The sequence below is a fragment of the Hemicordylus capensis genome, chromosome 10 (genome assembly GCF_027244095.1).
Source record: "Hemicordylus capensis ecotype Gifberg chromosome 10, rHemCap1.1.pri, whole genome shotgun sequence".
Classification (NCBI taxonomy): Eukaryota; Metazoa; Chordata; class Lepidosauria; order Squamata; family Cordylidae; genus Hemicordylus; species Hemicordylus capensis.
Window position 1 is genome coordinate 22677801 of NC_069666.1, and position 15338 is coordinate 22693138.

The 15338-nt window shown below is 46.5% G+C and overlaps 1 protein-coding gene across 2 annotated transcripts in view; it reads right to left on the reverse strand.

Annotated features, from left to right (window-relative positions):
• The window catches only part of LINGO1 (leucine rich repeat and Ig domain containing 1), an 827164-nt gene that overhangs the window by 595957 nt on the left and 215869 nt on the right, over positions 1 to 15338 (reverse strand). The window lies entirely within an intron of this gene.

Below are 15338 nucleotides of genomic sequence, written 5' to 3' on the forward strand. Positions count from 1 at the left end.
TTCCTGAAAAAGACAAAGAAGTGCTTGCTCAGGGCACAGGGAGTTCACATGGGGCTCTTCCAGAGCCTGAGCCATGCCCTTCTATGGGGTTTGGCAGCCCCTTCTATAGGTGGCCCAGGTTCTTTTAACCTGTTTGCACAATGGTGGCTCCACCCCTGGATGGAGGCACATGTTATTATTTCGTAGTGGAGTTTTAAATTTGCTTCCAGTTCCTCTCCAGGTTGTTTTGTCTTTGTGCCTGGATGCATATTATCATCACCCATGCTGAAGTAGTAATGTCTGGCTTTGTATGGGTTTTATCTTAAGGCCACTGGGCTGGAATAAATACTGAGTGATAGAGAGTGTGACCGCTTCGTGTTTCGATAATAAGTCAGTTGACATTGTGTTTCGATGACAAAGCAAAGTCTGCTTTGGACCTGAAAACTGCAATGGAAATTTGTAACATGGAATCCATAGGTTAATTTTATTGCACCACTGTCACTACATCATGCAACAATATTCAAATGTAATGCCAGTTAATCGCATTAAAAGTGTCAAAATAATTTCCACTACTTTTATTTAGTTTTTGATTATTCTTACAATCCCACTTTTGCTAAAAACAATGATATGCCAGTAAAATGTCACACCAACTGCTTCTTTCAAAGGCAAACTGTAAATGTTATCTCCCGCACCCACCCCGTTTCTCATCCTGCCTTCCTCGCTCTCATTTCCACTGTACAGGCCCCAAACTTGCAAATTCCAAAGCCTGCAGATGGTGAAGTGTGAAAGGAAACAAATTCCAGCTTGGCTCCTAGAATCCTCAACAGTTGGCAGGAACAGCAATTGCAAAACTAGTGGGTTCTTGTTTTAATTTTCTGTGCAGGAAGAAACATATTGTGATGTGTGATGAAATGCTATGCAATGTCCTTCTTCCTATAGGATTAGTCTTTGAGAGGAGGAATGGACTGTTCAGTGTAGGGGGCAGGGCCAGGTGTCAGGAATTTTAAGTTGCACCCACCTCCTAGGAATATACCAGCTGCAGTCTGATGTATTGATTTGGGAGCACTAGATGAAAGCAACTGTTAATCTGGTACTGCTTGTGTGTTTGTCTCTTCACCCCATAAGGCCAGTTCTACCTTTACATTTGCAAATAAACTCTTTCAATGACACCAGTTCTCCCCTGGAAGGAGATTCCCTCACTGCAATGGCAGCTCTGAATTTCCTATCAGAAATTGAAGGGTTATGCTAGTGGTCCAGGTGCTGTACCTGGGTGATGATGCCTTTTGGGATAGAACTTTTGCTTCTTTCTGATTCTTTGATCACACCACTTTTTTTTTTTTTTTGCTCATTCTGATCCCCACAACTTATCTTAAAAAATCTCTGTTGAAAGAACACCCATCAAAAAAGTCTCCAGAACAAACTTTCTCCTTTCATCTCTGCTAGAGATGAAATGAGACCCCACACAACCTCAACATCTGGCAACATTGCTGAACACACAGTCTGAGTTCTCTTCTGTTACTATTTTGAGACTCTTCCAATCGTGCGATTGAAGTTCAAAGTTGAGAAGGAAACATTCTTTTTAATATGTTACTTTCAACTCTATTGGATGGGAGACTCAGAGGGTTGCCTTACTGTGAAGGACTTTGCCCTTATGGGTCAGAAGAAACTGAAACACTAAGGATTTATTCAAATGTGATGTGAAACTGGAGGTCAACAAACCCGCGGTTTCCATTTTAAACCATAAATCATATTGCAGACGTTCATCCAACTGCAGCCTCCTGTTTTAGGACAAGGTGGCCCCTCCTTGCCCTTGGCCACTGAGGCTGTTTCTCAGCAAGCTCCATAGCCAGACAGTGGGCAACGCGACAGCATGTCACCAGAGCAGCTATGATTGGCCATGGTCTTGAAGTGGGGGCATCCCGAGTGCAATCATGCCTTTTCAGAATGGTCCACCTGCCCTCGGCATGCAAAATGTGTGGGGGGACACTATTTCCCTGTTACTCAGGAAACCAAGGGAACATGATGACTTCTCATGAGGAGAAATGCATATGAGGGAGGGCAAAAGATCCCTCCATGACCTAGGAAGCTCTTGTGAGGGCTCACTCAGGCAAAGCAGTTCATGCAGACCAAACTACATTCTTGCTCCTCTCTACCTGATCTATCTATCACTCCTGCTCCATTGGCAGTTTGGTGCCAGCAGATTAGCACTCTCATGAGAGTGCCCCAAGCAGATCTGCCACCACAGGGAATAGTGGGAGACGGGAGACACAATTTCCAGCAACCCCAAGAAAGTGGGGTCACAGTTTTGAGGCACAAGTAAGGGTGCACATGTCCACGTGGGCCTATGGGCTGGCAGGGAGCATGCTTTGACAGCTATCTCATGGTGGTCACCAAGAAAGGGAGAGTAGTTACTGAGATACCCTCCCCCGTGGCTTTCCTGCATACAGAAACCTGGCCTGACACTCTCATGAGAGAACTGTCCATGGAAGAAGGTGCTGTTTGGTCATTACACATATTTGAGATTCTGCCTGACACTCTGGTCCCTGAAGACAGTTCTTCTCATTAGCTGTGAGGGGGTATCCCCATGGCCTTACACTCTTATGAGTGAGCAGTCCGGTCAGGATCAGCATCCATCATTATCTCATATCAGGAATCTCCCCTCTCTGTGTTGGCAATGCCGATCCTGCTGCTCTGCTTTCTCATGAGTAAGCCTAGGGGGTGTAAATGTCCCCAAAGGGGAAGGAGCTGGGCCCACTTCCACAACTAATAATAGAAATTGGCTATTCAAATCCCTGAAAATAATAGAAATTGAGGCTCTTCTTGCAATCGGTGAGGAGAGCCTCTAGGGGGTTTGCAGTGCAGGCATGATCCTGAGCTGTCTCTGTGATTGCAGTTTCAAAAGCCTCACGGAACTGTGGATATGGTGCCATCTATATTTGGACGTAATGCTTCAGCAGATAAACCTCTGGTCTCGGTGGTGAACCTTACTGCAAACCATAGGTTCAAATAGCAGTTTGGTGAGGCAAACTGCAGGTCAGTTTCACCACAAAACTGCAGTTGTACGAATTCGGACATAGCAGAGTTCCAACCTCTGTCCCATTTAACTCCAGTTTCATGTAACGTCTGAATTTGGCCACTGAGTAGGGCGAGGTTGTCTCTGAATTTGGCCTAAGTTACATATTGCTTTTCTGCAATGTTTATACAGACCTATGGAAAAGGCAAATCCATAGGCCTGTATAAACAAATGCCATGTAGCCTTGAAGCTCATCCAGTCATTATGTCTTTTATCTCCCCTTGGATATCAACAAGTCTGTATCAGAGATCACAGCTAAATTCCCATTAATAGCAACAAGGACACGAGCCAAAATTATAAGTGATCAAATATTTTCATTCTGCATCTTTGGGTGTCTATCCAGTTTGTCTTCTGAGTGATGTGGAGCCCTTTACTTTGTGTTAACTTACAATACATTTTACACCACTGCATTGCTTGCTTTACAGTGGTCTGTTGTGGACTGAATGAATGAAGTTTCACTTGAAGAAGCTAACCTTAACGATTTTCAGACACTGATGCTAAGAAGCAACCTGTTAAATTCAGCATTTTTCTAAAGTTCCCCCGATCCAATAGTATCTACAATGGGTACTGCTGAACAAAAATGAAATCATGATATTAGACCAGGGATTCCCAGCCTTTTTTTTAGCCTTTTCTGTCACAAGCCTTCAACTCAGGTACTCCATATTGAGGCTGTGTTTATGATCAGCCAAAACCAGGCAAAGGAAGCCAAGCCCAGTCTTGGCTGATTGCAAGAACTACCGGGATCGTGCCTGATCCCAGCGGTGCTTTGGAGACTAACCCACCAAAGAGGCCAGCCTCTTACTCAGGGTTAAGGGAGTGAGTGCTCTTTTAGCCCCGTTTTTTTCAATCATCAGCCAGCTGCTTGCAGCCAGGGCTGGGAGACTGTGGTTCTCCCGCCTGTTTCCAAGGGGATTCCCAATGCAGGGTGCATCATGGGATTTCTGGAGGCTGGGATGATACGTCCTGGCCCCGGACTTTCTGCACTGGCTGGGACAGCGCAGCACAATCTGGGTGTATCATCCGTGTGCACCCAGCTTCTTCAACAAATCATCTGCGGGGAATGGAAGGTTAGTGAACCTCCCTGTCCTCCAGCCAAGCCCTTATCATGGATCATGAGAAAGGGCATGTTATGTAAGTGTGCTGTACACACACATACACACAAACTTAAATGTAAGACAGGCTGCTCCAGTTGCTTGTTCACAGCCAGTAAGACACTCAGGAGTACTTCCATTGAAATTAATGGGACAGTTGTAGTTGTCCTTTTCATTCCAAAGGGAGTACTCGTTGCTAACTTTCTAAGACCCCCTGGTGGCGCAATGGTAAAACTGCCGCCCTGTAACCAGAAGGTTACAAGTTCGATCCTGACCAAGGGCTCAAGGTTGACTCAGCCTTCCATCCTTCCGAGGTCGGTAAAATGAGTACCCAGAATGTTGGGGGCAATATGCTAAATCATTGTAAACCGCCTAGAGAGCTTCCAGCTATAGAGCGGTATATAAATGTAAGTGCTAAAGCCTGTCAGTCAGGGCGAGGGGAGTTGTAAGCTGAGCTTCAGCATATACCCTCCTCCCTCCCCTTCTGCAGTGAATACACTGATGAAGATGCATTGGCTTCAAGCCAGCAATCCTCAGATAGGGAACAAATAGCACATGGGGAGGCAGGAGGGCTTTGAGTACCCCCCTGGGAGACCTTGGGGTACTCCTTGTGGGCACCTTTGCATTAGGCTTTTAATTTGAATTGTTAAAAAAAAAATGCAAGCAAGGAGAAGAAAGATTCTATCCCCTCTCCACCAATGATTTCATTTCAAGCCTTTTCCATATGGTTTATAAAAGAGTGAGGGGGCAGGAAAGAGGAGTGACAGAATATGAGTGTAGTTATTTTTTTTTGTTATATGGGATAAAGGCTATAATTCAATAGAATGCTGGCAGGTGAAGTCAGTGTTGACAAATGCACTGTAATATACATCCTGGAAGGGGGGGGGGGAGGAAATTGTCCCACCTGAGCACATTGCCCATTGCTAAATTAACTGTAATAACTCAATGCCTGGCATCACTTATAGGCAGCCTCTGCTTGATGCATCAGGGCTCTCTCCAGATGAGTCGGCTCACTGAGTAGTGGTAAAAGACAATTAGGGATGAGTGTTATTTTGGCCCATTTCTCACTGAGGTGGTAAAACCTCACCTACTGTGGACCCGACCACAAGAGTTGAGAGTTCATGAAACTGGATGCTTCTTCACACCGAAAAAAGTCCTTGCACACAATTATTGATAGCTGTAATATTTTGGCTGGAGAACACCTTTGGCCCTGCAACTGATCTTGCATGCTGGCCCACACCACAGCATAAAGGCTATTCCCAATCACTAAGCAGAGAAACTAAACTGGGCATTCCTGGCTCACCGGTGGAACTCACTGCCACATGGTTGGACTGAAATAGCAGCCAATTTTAAAGCAACATCAGGAAGTGATAGAGGCAACGCGAGTCACATTAGAGGGGATAAAAATATCATAAAGCACAAGTGCCTTTAATGCATCCAGACACCAGCCATCAGCTGCCAAGGAATGCTTGAGGAAGCATAGAACAAGGCCCAGGCTACCTCATAATAGTGGCCCATGGCAGGATTACTTTACAGCTCCAGAACCTTGAGATGGCAGACACCTTAAATTATGTTCCCAATTGTCTTTACTGTACCCTGACATTAAAAAATTGATTTGGGGGGCAGAGTTAGCTATTTCAGTGGGAAAGAAATGTTTCCTGAAAAGTCTCTTTCTACAGTCACTTCTTTGGGTCTTGTTCAGAGCCACTGTGATTGTCTATTTCTTCTTAGACTAGTTCAACCACAGATCCTATACTGAAGAGGACTAGGCTTCTTGGGACTAGTTTGTAGTTATGGTTCTCCTATTCAGAATAGCATGGAGGAGGCACAATTTGTCTCAAGCATCCACACATATATTTAGTATTGGAATGGCATAAGATAATGAAGAGAAGAATGACATGGAGGGAGGGAGGGCACGGCATGTGAGTTAATGCCCATAACTGTATGTGGGTGGGGTGGTCTCAGACATATTGTCCAGATCAGCCCATCGTCAATCGGATTAGGGAATATATCATGGGGCCATATGAGGGAGGACAATGCTTCCTGAATTAGTCAAAAGGGCAACCCGACCCTATCAGGGATCATGCAGCAAAGGTGATCCGACCCTATCAGGGATCTTGTAGTGAATGCAATTATGCCAGAATTCTACATAACCCATCTGAGCTGACTATGTGATTCTGTCACTGAGAGAATGAGAGCAACATACACAAATAGTGAATTTATTTTTCTATAACTGCCAAAATAAGGGAGACTTGCTGGCAGGGTGGAGGGTGGGGGCAATGCCAAAAATGTCAATAAAAAAGCTGAGTACTCTTCACTAATCCCTGGTTTTATATTCTAATTCCATAGTAATTATTTTGCTTCTGTTCAGCCCTAATTGTTATTACCTCTGATGCAACTATTCCTTAGCATGTTATGATAAGGGATACCATTTTGCCTGAAATGAAGGCTTCACAATTCTAGAGAAGTCCAGTTCACACTTGCGTCATCTCAGTGCAGGCAAGCTTGGATCAGTGGGAATGCAAGGGGATATAATCTGCTGTTCGGATGGAGCATATCACGCCTGGATGTAATCCTCTCCCTCCCTCCAACTTTTCTTAAATCATCTACAGAAGAGGAAAAAGCTCATAGCTGGAGAGAGAGAGAGAGAGAGAGAGAGAGAGAGAGAGAGAACACAAACTACAGCCATAAGAGGACAACTGGTTTCTTGCTTGGTCATGGGGAATGTGGCGAGACAAGTGATGGATGAGGCCGGCAACCAAGGCCTCCCTGAGGTGTGTTCCGCTCTAGGCTAGCTCAGCTGCTCCCTCCTCACCCCTCTGGCTTGCGTCAGCACTTCCCAGCCCACAGACGCAGCTCCTCCACGGCAGGCTGGCGAGCTCCTTTCGGGTCTCCTGGCAAACGCAGTCACCGGAGGATGTTTCCGACTGCAGTTTTCATGCCTGACCCCTCACTCTCCCCCTCACTGTGAGGAACAGAACTCAGCAGGGAACCATTTCAGTGTGTTTTAATTCCGTCTATTTTTATCCATCCTGGATTCTTGCCTCCACGCCAAAAAAGAGTACATCCATTAATGTATTTAGGATATGGCCTATGGGACTGATGAGTGATCTTTCTTTGGGGGGAAGAAACAGGGAAATCACACTCACCCTAAAAGTATAGCACCTCAGCATTACTGCCTCATCCAACAGACCCACTTCATTTGATAAAGATGTAAGTGCATCATAAGGAATGACTCTCAGGTCCCCACCCCTTTCCTTAACATGGAGAGGGCCATCTGAACCACCACTGTACACATACTCCAAATACTGTAAAGTAATATTTGGAGCACATAGGAAGCTGGCTTATACAGAGTCAGGTCCTTGGTCCATCTCGCTCAGTATTTTCTACACTGACTGGCAGCAGCTCTCCAGGGTTTCAGGCAGGGCTCTCTCTCAGCCCTACTTATCAGCTTCAACCATAGCTTTGCACTTACCTGCCAGATTCAATCCTGACTGCAGTCCTCTTCCATTGCCATCAACCCATGATGCCGCATGCCCCAAGTTCTCCATCACAGGCAAGGCCTGGTTCAACGAGCCCTTGAATCTAGCTTTAATGTGAGTTACCAGCAATGGCATGATTGTGTGAACCCACACCAAACTAGTTTATGCATCTAAGATTACTACCTTAGCGTGGGTTCATACAATCACATGGATGTCGATAATCCACATTAAACCTAGACTGGAATGCTTGTGCGATCCAGGCCAGGCTCTCTCTCCCTGAGTACACTGCTTGCCTTTGCAGATAAATGTGCTATCTCTGGAGATTGTGTGTGGGGAGCAGTGGGGAGCCCTAGCATGGGGGACCACAACCCCACAGGATTAAGGAATGGTGCACTGATGGTACATTCTTGTTTTAATTGTGTACAGCATATATGGTTCAACTACAACAGAACAGGGCTTCTGCTATTGACCAACCAAAAACCTCCAGGGACTGCCCTGATTTTGCCTGTAATCCAACCCTGTCTGCTTTCGCTCCACTCTATAGTCCTGTCCAGGTTGTTTTTGAACTGTATGTTGGAAACTCTGGCCCGGATAAGCCATATAATAATCAGCCACTCCAACCATTACAATGCTTTGCTATGATTACATGTCTGTTTACAAACACACTGAATTCTCTCATAAAGCTACTTTGGTTAAGAGATGGAAGGAGAAGGAGAAAAAGAGTAGAGAGGGGAAGCTGGACAAGGATGAGTCTTTACAATTGCCTAATTATGCATCCTCTTGCTTTTGCTGCTGTTCATTGCTCTTCAGAAGCATCTGTCTCATCCTCAGGGAATAAACAGTCCAGCAAAGCACCATTAAATGTTGGGATGATCCACACCTTCCTCACTGTGATCAAAATATCATAAGACGTTCAGACAGGTGCAAGAAACAAATGCACATCTTTCATTTTCATTTCAAAATCTTCTAACAGTGTTGCCCTCAGGGAGTGGAGGAAGGGATATATTTAAAAGAAGGGAAGAAATGGCAGGTATGTGGAGCAGGAGAGTCCCATTCTGGAACTGGGTGCGGAAAGGGAAGAGGCTGTTTGAGGATAAGAAATGGTAAGGTAAAGGTAAAGTGTGCCATCAAGTTGATTTTGACTCTTGGCACCCATAGAACCCTATGGTTGTCTTTGGTAGAATACAGGAGGGGTTGACCATTGCCTCCTCCCGTGCAGTGTGAGACAATGCCTTTCAGCATCTCCTTATATCACTGCTGTCTGATATAGTACCAATGAGGATTTGAACCGGCAACCTTCTGCTTGTTAGTCAAGTATTTCCCCGCTGTGCCAGTACCATTCATCATGGTAGATACCATTTATATTTATAATCATCGAATTTCAGAGCTGGAAGGAACCTTGGAAGTCTTATAGCCTAGCTTCCTACTTAAAGCAGGCAACTACTACAGCATAACTGACAGGTGACTGCCCTGTCCAGCCTGTGAAAATCTCTAAAGGAGAAGAGGACAGCACTTCATGAGGCAGAATATTCCACTGTCAAAGAGCTAGGGAAGTCCTCTTCCCAAGACACTGGTGTCATGATCCTGGGCCCTGGAAGCACGTGGATGAAGGTGGGGCAAAAAATCCAGAGTGGTTGAGAGGCACCACTGACTCAGGCACCTAGCAGTAGTGACCTCATACCTCTGGGGTCCTTCACACTGGATGAACAAGGAGGATTCCAGTCAGTACACATGGCAAAACCTGAAGACAAAGCGCTATCCATGTTATTTGATTCTGAGGAATCTCCTGACCATGGCAGAGGTCCGTCAGTGCCTCCAGATCAAGCACCTGCAAAGCAGGCAAAGCCCTTTAAAAAATACTTGATTATGGAAAGGGCAGGGTCGGTCAACTCATCCTGCACAAGCAGCAGGTGACAAAACCCATGCCAGTTTGCGGAGACATTGGCCCCCATTTGCATGTAATGGAAAACTGGGTCTGAGGTTGAATTTTTGAATGGAAGGGGCCTGAGGTTGAATTTTTTTCAGCATCCGAATGCATGCAACCATGATTTGGCCCCAATGGCAACCTGAGGTTTCTCTCCTGAAACTCTAATTTGAACCTTCAGTTTCGCTGCTCCTACCTGAGGTTGTAAGCTGCCAGCATTACATCTGAACAGGGGACTGGGCTCTAACTGGAGATGAAGGATGAAGCTCTTCCCTCACACTAGCTGTAATTGGCTGCGGGGCCAAGCATTCCAGAAGGAAGCCCATGCAGCCAGTTCCCCCTCCTCTCTGCAGTCTCCCTGCCTGCAGGAGGGGTCCCATCTACTTTATGTCCAAATGTGGACAGGTAATCACACGGGGGGCAGGGATGTGGAACCATTGCACCCAGGTTTCCGCATTATGTGCAAATGCAGCCAGTCTGTTGAAATACCCCGTTTCTCAATTCTGCTGATCACCTCTGGCCGTGGTCCTGAACTGTTGCCCTGGGAGCTGTCCAGGGAATTGGGCATCCCTGGTCCTTGCTCCCGGAAGATATTGCGGCATCACATGGAGCAGGATACTTGGAGACAGAGCATGTGCCAATCACCATTGGCAATACTGGGCTAGTTGGACCAATATAAAGCAGTTTCATTAAAGGGTTCACTATAAAGCCATTTCATAAATTGTGTTTTATGCTGAGGCTGGCTGTGCAGGCCACCCAAGGAACAGTGCATTCCAGACAAGTGTTTGCTGTCATCTGACTGCATGCCCCTGCTTTCACTTTCCCTACTCCTTGCTAGGGTGTCACTTGTCCCCACTTATTTTGGTTTTTGTTAGCAAATCCCAATCTATCATGTGGGTCAGCTCCTCGCCCTCCTCTAATCTCACCATCACTCGACACGGTCTCTCTCTCTCTCTCTCCTTCCTTTTCTTGCTCTTTCCCACTCCCACTCCCCCAGCCTTTGGGGAATGGTCCAGGAAGCAGAGGGTGGATTTTAATGTGAACAAATGTTAACGTGATGCATTTGGGGTTCTAAGGAAAATAAAGTAGGCATGGCAACCTCTCCATTGGAAGCAAAGGAGCTGGAATGTACTGACACAGTGGGGATTTGGGGATTTGTGTTAACAGCAAGAAGAAGACAAGCTTCAACAAACAGAGCTGTTGGACTGAAATACTTCAACAGGCACAGCACAGTGACCAAGGGCATGATCCACTGGGACATTCAACTGCCCAAGCCCCATTGAAATGAACTGTGGAAGAGCACAACAAAGCCCAAGCAAACTTCCTAATTAGCTGTGCCCATGTCAACAGAAAAGGTTTCATAACTTGGAGGTATGGGCTTGCAGGTATGTGCATACCTAGGATTTTCTTGTGTATATGACTAGGATTTTTTTTTAAAGATGCATGCAAAAATGTAATGGGGCCATTCACATGACTGGGCGGCACAGGTGGGGAGGCTGCTCCAACTCACTTCCATCCATATGATCACAGGAAGACCGCTGGAAGCATGGACCACACTCCCAGACGATACGTGCTGTGCCATGCTGTGCCATGCACTGCTGAGTTCCGGAGACCGGGACGATGCATCCTGTCCTCTGGAGACCCCACAATGCACTGCACTTCAAGCATGATGCCTTGACTGGATCCTCCATCAGATGGGTGCTCTAGGCACCCAACTCTGTGTCTTCTAAGGCTTTGTGGAGCCCAAGGAGACCCAGAAGCCTGGCAGCCGGTTTAAGGAAGCACTTTCTCCCTTAACCTCAATTTAGAGTCAGGTTTGGGAGTGGGGTTAGGCTGGGTGGGCGTGCTGGGTTCCACGTGGCCTGGGCTGGGCTGCTTGTGAGAACAGCCTCAATGTGTATTTGCGGCAACCATGTTTGGAGACATCTGTATTTCACAGACAAGTTGAATAGAGAGCTAGGACTGGCCACAGCTCTCTGATAAGGACACCCTTAGAGACAAACCTGAGTTTGCTGACATATAAGGAAAGTTTGCATGATCAAGAGTTGGGTAGGAGAAACCTACCCTCATTTGGCAGGTGTGCACTCCTGATATTTGCTTATCAGGGGCACCATCCATGCTCATGTGCTAAGCTCAGGTGGGTCAGGGGGCTTTTTGTCCTACCTCAGGCAGCAGCTGGGTACAGCTGTTGGGTAGGAGGGAACTATACACCCCAGATGTTGCTTAGCCCATGATCATGATGGCGCCTCCCACATTATCATAAAACTGACAGAAGATCAAATATCAGATCCAGTACTAGGGTGGCAGGTTTCTCCTGCCCTACTATTGATCATGTAAACTGTCCTATAATGTGTGGAATGGTCCTGGAGGAAAGGAGCCTGTTTCTTATATCACATTTAAGATGAGATTCGAAACAGAACCCCACATAATCCAAACCCTCAGAAAAGTCACAACTTTGAGTGAGACAGAGCAGGGATCCCTGGTGCACCACATAACTTGTCACCAAACAGATGAAACCCTAAATCAGACTTGTTACCAACATCCCCCTGTCAGAGAGAGAGGGGGAGAGAGAGAGAGAGAGAGAGAGAGAGAGAGAAGGATTGAATATGCTGGTTTGAGAACATTTCCTAATTTTGGTGGCTTTTTCTGATCTCTACCATGCTTTACTTAAATCTGATCCTGAACAAGCACTTTTCATTTTTGTCCTACTCCATCAGTGATAATCATGTATTCTCATGATATCTGAACTCTTGTAACATTTTAACAATTTCATATTGCATTATAACATTTTCATGCTAGGTGACCTTCAGCAGTCTCATCATATCTATGAAATCAGGTAAACCAAGAGCATAATATCCTGGTGCTAGAACAGTGAAGTAATTAATTTGCCAGTTAATTATTTGTTTGAAATATTTCAGATTGCGCCTTTCAGACCCAGGGTATAACAAGGTGTCTTATAACCAAAGAAATAAACACACAACAATAAAATGCAACCATAAAAATCTCATTACAAAGGAAACCCAATAAAACAGCAGCAAACAGAATTCAGGCAAAGAAAGAAGCTTTCATAGCCTCACAAGACTGCAGAATCTACATATATTCAAAACCACAAAACCCATGTTCCAGTGCAACCATGCAAAATACGTGTGTGCTTTTATTCAGGCTTGCAGTGACAGGTCCTAGGATGCATTGTGTTTGTGAGTGAAAACACCTCAGGCTGGTTCTTATGATACTCAAGAGGGTCGAAGGAGCGTCAAGTCAAGATAGGAGAGCCAAGCATGTTCCCAATGGACGGTCATGCAGACCAAAGAACAAGGTATGTGTTGGGGAGAGTAATCATCTGAAAGCCAGGTAGGATGGCTTTTCCCCTACACTCAGTAAAATTCTTGGAAAAGAATCTGGGCAGTGTGCACGCGTCCGACCCAGCTCCTGCTTCCCACATGATCACTCTCCTTTCCTCCTCCCTTGTTGTTTGGTTTACATGCCTGCCAATCGGAAGTGCTCCCAGCTCTCCTACCTTGGCTGGGTGCTCCTCCGATCCTGACGAGGACCGTATGAATGCATCTTTTCTTGAGCCCTTAGCTAAAGCTAGCAACTTACTGAGTCCTTTCTGACAATCCCATGGGAGGGCTTGAGCACGGGTGGTGGGGAAGGATAGCGCAGTCTACCTTCCTTGCAGACAATCTTGCAGAGTCGCTGGGCATGCTGATTGTGTGCCCAGCTGAGCCGCTATTGACCCAGAAAATGCAAAGGTTTGGAGGCCGGGGTGCATCATCTCAGCCCCTGGAAATCCCACAATCCACCACAAAAGTGCACAGTGCATTGTGAGGATCCCCCCGGGCAATGTCCAGGAGCCCGCTTCTGTGTCAGTGGTGCCAGCACCTAAGCCAGATAAGGGCACACTCTCACCCTTAACCTTGGCTACCCAGTAAGCTTCACAGGTGCGGTTGCCGCTGAGGCACCACCAAGAGTCCCAGGTCCCTCGGCAGTTTTCACAGGAAACCAAGCCTGGGCTTAGCTGTCCTAGCCTGGTCTTAGTTGCTCATGAGAATAGCCTCACTGAGGCTATTCTCACATGCACTGGAAACCAGGCTAACCCTCTTGGGAGTTGTTCCGCTTTACCCAGGTTTCGCGGGTTAAGTGATCATGTGTCACCATGGCATGCCTCTGGGCCACAGCAACTCATGACTGGGGAAGCACCACAGAAAACCCCCCACACTCTCACGGGGCATTCTGGGACTTCCAGGGATCAGGAGGCCCCCAAACCCTGCCTCCCCAACGGGCTCCATGATGGATCCAGTAAGCATCTGGGCAGCTGATCTGGCCGCCCAGCGAGGGCTCCTTGATTGACTGTGGAGAGAGTGGGTCAAGCCCGCTCTCCCTGCAAACGCCCTTTAGGCTCTTCACACTGCTCATGTCGAGAGACTTATTATGTTGAAGGAATATCATCACAAAGGAGAGCAGCGAAAATACAAATAGGTAGGTTGGCTTCCTAAAAAGAAAAAGAAAAGAAGACCACTACTTGGGACTTATAAAATGGAACAAGACACAGAATTCATCTTGCTGATAATCTGTGTCGGGATGCCATGTTACCTGGTTGCTTGGGTGGCCCTGTGGAGTCTGGAGGAGGACATGCCATCCCGCCTAAGGGGCTTCTGTTTCCTCCAGGGGTCAGCAGAGGTGAGAGGGGTCCAGGCTGGTTGGGTCTTGGTGGGGTTGAGAGGATAAGGCAGGGAGAGCTGCAGGGAACAGTTTCAGGGAGACAGCCTGGTTGGGTGTGGCAGGAAACAAGATCAGGAAGGGGGTGGAGCTAGAAGTAGGCTTTGTCAGCTCTGCACTAGAGTATTTAAAGACAAGGCAGCCAATATTAAGGGACTGCTTCTGAGTATGGGAGCCAGGAGTTCTCCAGGAGAGAGAACTGGCTGAATACAGCAAGCCAGGAGGAGGAGGACAACTCAGGTGACAAACTCACCTTCTCCCCTGGCTGTTCCTGAGGCTAACCTCTTTTTGGTGCTGACCCAGTCATTCTTGAGTCTAAGAAGAGCTAGGAGCCCACCCCATCCCCTGGGAGTCTGGCAATCTGTAATCACAAACCCCAATGCCTCTCACGGTGGCTTTTGACTATTCAAGTCCATTGGATCTTAGGCTAGTGCTGTGATGTTTCACCATGAGTTCTGTGCAACATTCATTTCCTGCTCTATTTCTGTTGCCCTGTGACTCTAAAACACCAAAGTGCAAACCAAGTCAGAGTAAGGCATTAATCCTCATAAACAGAGAAAGAAACCCTGCTACTTTCATGGCACAGCTATTGTTTTAATTATACAAAATGTGTAGCTGGTACCTGGTGGGAAATCATTCCCAAGACTAGTGTGAATAATAATACCCCCTTCGATAAACACCCAGGCAATCAGTTATCTTCTAATTAGGTATATCTTTACGGCTGCACTTTTGAAAGCCATGAACAAACAGAAACAATGAAAGGAAGCAATACCAGCACCTATTCCTCTGTTACTAGCATTCACAAAATTCCTTGTTTCACCTTATTTTAATGTGAGAGCCAACCTACCCACCTGTGGGTGCAAGACCTAGAAAACTGCCTAGAATCTCAAAATTGCCAGTAGAATCTGACAGCATTTGTAGAATCCGAGTTGTCATTATGCAGATAAAGGCTGGGGAGATCAGATTCATTCACATGATCATGGGAGCTGTGCACAGCAAGGTGAAGAAACAGCAAGGTGATCACCTGGGAGAGAGGAACTGGATCAGAGGGTGCCATCCCACCCAGCTCT